The sequence below is a fragment of the Mus pahari genome, chromosome X (genome assembly GCF_900095145.1).
Source record: "Mus pahari chromosome X, PAHARI_EIJ_v1.1, whole genome shotgun sequence".
Lineage (NCBI taxonomy): Eukaryota > Metazoa > Chordata > Mammalia > Rodentia > Muridae > Mus > Mus pahari.
This window is the reverse complement of record NC_034613.1, coordinates 94,911,640-94,917,182: the sequence shown is the minus strand read 5'-3', so window position 1 is coordinate 94,917,182 and position 5,543 is coordinate 94,911,640. Positions and strand designations below refer to the sequence as shown.

At 39.6% G+C, this 5,543-nt stretch overlaps 1 pseudogene; it reads left to right on the top strand.

Annotated features, from left to right (window-relative positions):
* Positions 1 to 1,836: 1,836 nt before the first annotated feature.
* LOC110314037 lies at positions 1,837 to 2,884 on the top strand (annotated as a pseudogene).
* Positions 2,885 to 5,543: the final 2,659 nt, after the last annotated feature.

Below are 5,543 nucleotides of genomic sequence, written 5' to 3'. Positions count from 1 at the left end.
ATCTTGAAAGGTGGACATGAAATTTGAATTTGTACTCATTCTATTTCTTTTACAACCCAGAAACAGAGCTATAGCTTTAGGAAAACACATGGAATATCATTCTGATTTGATTTATTAGTGGTGGAAATCATAGTGATATAAATGCCTTATTACTTTTCATTAGTTTTTAACTGTCTTCAGGACACTCTGGAAAACTGGCTGAGCCCATATCAAGTAGCTAATACACAATGACTTATGAAGCTAATCATATTTTATTTGACCATTACCACATGCATCATATTAAAGAAAGGAAAGGAGAATATCTTTAAATGAAATAATGATACTTGTATCATGTTTCATACTTTGCTCATACCTACAGGTGTTTACTGATTCACTCAATGATGGGTACTGCACAAAGCACAGTGTGGTAATATATGATAATTATATGTCAATATGTTGGATAGACACATGTCCAATTTCCTCTAAGACAGTGTTTGTTTATGTCATTTGTTCCATCTTAATAGCACACAACACAACTAAAAGTGTTCTAGTTTGAGCAATAAGTTATATGGCCACCTTATTTACACAGAAATCATTAGGAACTAAAAACAATACCAAAATCTGTATAACAAAGTAAAGTGCTCAGTTGTGAAAGCATCACCAGGGGATATTTGAATATGCTTGAGGAAGTAAGTAATGCAGAACTTGATGAGCCATTCACCAGATGCTTCCCTTCTATACCTACACAGACAATTGAAATATAGTTCTCAGCTCTCCTGGAAGTCAGCTGTTCACTTGTAATCATACGACTTGGTTCACGGGTAATATATATTTGCAAGCAATTGTGCCAATTCCCAATGTGATTCATAAAACCCAATCACACGATACTATGATCTTGTCCCTATTATCATCCACCAGCTGAACAGATGAAACAGATGATACTCTTAGAAAAGGGAAGAATATGCTGAAAAGGGCAGGAGACACTTTGGCTCCAAATTCACTTCAGTTAGAAAGTGTTACATTTCATAGTTCATTTCTAGAATTTTACTTCAAATGCTTATTTTTCTAATCTAAAAACAGGAATTTTGAATTATTAGTCATACCCAGGTAAATAATGAAAAAATACTAAGAATGCAATTCTCTGTAACATAGCTACACAAAGAAGTTAAACATTTCCTAGCACTTTGACAGTACTAGAATAAATTTTAAAATAAAGAAAATAAACTGTCACTGACCAAGAATGAATTAACTTTTATAGTCAAAACTGCATACTCCTATAACCAGCCATATCAGCTATCAGAAAATGTATGACATTTTAGATTACTTCCTCTATGTTCTGGGCCTGTTTCACCTTGGAATTCATATTGTTTGTGCTCCATTTGTTTTCAAGTATGAATGAGAGACATGCGGTTATAAATCTTAACTTCCTATGCTCTTATATACTACTACTATATTTGAGCATAAGTGTTCATATCTACATTAAATAGATAATTAAAAGGCAAAAATATCATCGAAAGTGAAGCCATAAAAAAGAATTGCCACTTGAAATGTAAACACAATTTAAGTATAATCCTGAGATATCATTTATAAATGATTAAATAAAATCTTTAAATAGAAGTATAATACATAATGTCACAGAATCAGGTTTTCTGTGCTTTTGAGTCCTAAGTGTATCATGTGTGAGATTTTTAGGAGCCTTCATTGGCTGTAACATGTAAATAGAAAGTGTACTTATGGGTGCAGTGATGGCCGCGGAGCCGGGTGGAGGTGTTCTGTGGCTCCAGGAGCTGGCTCTCGGGGCTGAGACATGATCGGGGCCCCGGCCAGCTAGATGGGCCGCCTCGGGACAATGTCACCATGCCCAAGAGAGGGAAGCAGCTCAAGTTCCGGGCCCACGACACCTGCTCTGGCCGAGTGACAGTGGTGGACTATGCCAACTTGGATCCTGTGGTGGTTAGGTCTGGACGGGTCAAGAAAGCCGAGGCCAATGCCATTCAGCAGGAAGTAAAATCTCTTTGTGGCTTGGAAGTGTCCCAGGTTTCTTCAGAGGAGGCTCTTTCCGGGGTGGGTGAGCCGTGTGACATCCTGGACAGCAGTGATGAGATGGACGCCCAGGAGGAAAGTACTCAGCAAGATAAGTCTCTAGAAAAAAAGAAAGCAAGAGACACAAAGAAGACCTGGATGGCACTGGAGAAGAGTATCCTATGGATATTTGGCTGCTGCTGGCTTCCTATATCCGTCCTGAGGACATTGTGAATTTTTCCCTGATTTGTAAAAATGCTTGGACTGTCACTTGCACTGCTGCCTTTTGTATCAGGTTGTACCAAAGGCACTACATGCTGGATGCTTCTCTGCCTTTGCGGCTGCGACCAGAATCCATGGAGAAGCTTCGCTGTCTCCGGGCATGTGTGATCCGATCTCTGTATCATATGTATGAACCATTTGCTGCTCGAATCTCCAAGAATCCAGCCAATCCAGAAAGCACTCCCAGCACACTGAAGAATTCCAAATGCTTACTTTTCTGGTGCAGAAAGATTGTTGGGAACGGACAACTTCAAGTTCAAAAAACATTCCCCTAGATTAAAGAGCAAGTGTATGGAACAGTTGCAACCACCCATTCAATATCAAGATGTCCATACCAACCCTGACCAGGACTGCTGCCTACTGCAGGTCACCACCCTCAACTTCATCTTTATTCCTATTGATGATATTTACCTTGTTTACCATAAATGTGAGTACAGACATGGGGCATCATCGAGTGAGATTGGTGTTCCAAGATTCTCCTGTCCATGGTGGTCAGAATCTGCACAGTGAACAGGGTGTGCAAGTCGTCCTGGACCCGGTGCACAGTGTTCGACTCTTTGACTGGTGGCATCCACAGTATCCATTCTCCCTGCGAGCATAGTTCCTGCATCCCATCCCTCGGTCCCTTAGTCCCATTCCAGTCCATTAGTAATCAGATTCTGTTTGGAAGGGGCAGCTGTATTGTGTAGCTGATTAGTGATGCACAGGCTGTTTGGGTTCCTGGGGCTCCTGTTACAGGAGGTGGAAAGGTTGAATCAAGAGGAAAATCAACTATGATTTATAAACATTTTAATGTAAAATTTGCATATTTGAAAGGGGAAACCTGGCCTCATTTTCTGTGTTAAACCTCAATTGGTGCTGTTGAGTTTGTTCTTCATTCTTTTATCTCAGCAAATGGATGATCTTTCATTAGGGAGAAGTTAAACTCTTACTCTTCAAGGAAGAACGTTTTCCCTTACAGATTAGAGGAACCCAGAGGTTTAAAATGGTTGCTCCAATGTTGCTGCTCCTCAAATTCAAGTGAATATTTTTTTTTCTTTTCCCTTTACCCTTCTCCAGAAATAAAGCAGGTGACAGGGTTGTCAGAATCTTAAAAAAAAAAAAAAACTGTACTTATTCTTTCAGTAAGATAACAAACATGCAGAACTGACTACCCTTTTAAAATACATCACCACGAATAGAATAGAAAAAATAAAATGTGTTTTTATCAAATAATCGCTGATTTGCTATCCCCAAAAATTCTGAAAGGGAAGGTGAGCTTCACTAGTGAAAATAAACCACTGGGCTTATACCCAAGGAATACTCCAAAATGCAACAAGGACATTTGCCCCACTATTTTCACAGCAACTTTAACCTTAATTGCTAGAAACTGGAAACAACTAAGGTGTCCCTCAACCAAAGAATAGATAAGGAAAATATGGTACATCTATCCAATGGAATACTATTCAGCTATTAAACAAAGACATCATGAATTTTGTAGGCAAATGTATGGAACTAGATAATATCATCCTGAGTGAGGTATACTGGCCCCAAAAGGACATGTATGATATGCACTCACTTATAAGTGGATATTAGCCATAACGTGCAGGATAGCTATGCTGCAATCAAGAGACCTAAAGATGCCAAATAACATGGACACAAGGGAGGATGCTTGATTCTTTCTCAGAAGGGAAAATAGATATCAAAGGTGGAGGGAAGGAGGGAACTGTGTGGGAGAAGGAGTGGGAATGGAATCAGAAGGGGGAATGGGGGAATCAGGTGTAGGGAGGGCAGGGGAGAAAGAATAGAAATCAATTGTGATCAAGGGGCTGTATCTCTAGGACAGGCCAGAGACCAAGGCATTTTATAGGGGTGACTCCTATAGGGGTAACTCCTATCAGTAGGGGATATGGGGCCTGAAGTGGCCACAGCTTATAGCCAGGCAGGACTCCCAATGGCAGGATAAAGACAGCAAGTCACCTACAACCTTTGACCCAGAATGTGTCCTGCCTATAAGATATGCAGGGACAAAGATGGAAGAGAAACAAAGGGAATGACCAACATCTCCAGGAACACTGCAAAATGTGTAAGAGCTAAAGGTTGGTAAAAACAAATTCAAGACAATGTCTTTCGGACATGATAGTACTATTGGGCTCCTGACTTTAGTGTTTCCTAAGACCTATACAAGAACAAGCCAGTCAATATTCAAACATAAATGTGAAGAGGAATCACTAACAAATGTTGACTTCTGGGGAAAGACGGTCCAATTTTTTAAGGGTGCGGTCCCTGATATGTTGTCTTAGGATTTCACTGCTGTGAACAGATACCATGACCAAGGCAAGTCTTATGAAAACAACATTCAGCTGGGGTTGGCTTACAGGTTCATACGTTCAGTCCATTATCATCAAGGTGGGAACATGGCAGTATCCAGGCAGGCATAGCGCAAGCAGAGCTGAGGGTTCTACATCTTCATCCAAAGGCTGCTAGTGGAAGACTAACTTCCTAGGCAACTAGGGTAAGGGTCTTAAGCCAACTCCCACGGTGACACACCTATTCCAACTAGGTCACACCTATTCCAACAAGGCTACATCTCCAAATGGTACCACTCCCTGGTCCAAGAATATACAAACCATGACATGTATTGACCATTCAACATGTGAGTGCTATATACCAAGAGGTGAATGGGAGGCACAAGTTGGACTCTGTAGATTGTTTTGAAAGAAAGGAGGACATGAAGTTTGAAAGGGAAGGAGATCTTGGCAGAGTTAAGAGGATGGGTAGGGGGTAGATAGTATCAAAATACATTGTATATGTGTATAAAATTCTCAGTTAATAAAAATATTGTATTAAAACATATACTACCAGGATATAGTTTTTTATAGAGATAAGTGTTAAAGTAATAGTTATTTCAGTTAAATGGAAGATCATTGAAGACCATTATGATAATGCATTTACCTGCAACAAGACTCTGGATCTGAGGTTTCTCTTTTTGTCTAATAAGGAAAACAAATTGATGAAATAAGTCAATCATCAGTTACCAAGAGAAATCTGACTTAAAACAAAATAAGATAACATTAAAAAATGAAAGACTATAAAATTATCACTAGGTGTGGCAAAGTATGAATGTGACTGAGTTAGATCTCTTTGTAGTACTTGCTAAAGTGCAGAAGTTATTCACCCACCTACCAGCTTTACAGAAGAGCTAAGAGAGCAAGGCCATATATTCTATTATACACACACACACACACACACACACACGTGTGTGTGAATTCATATATATA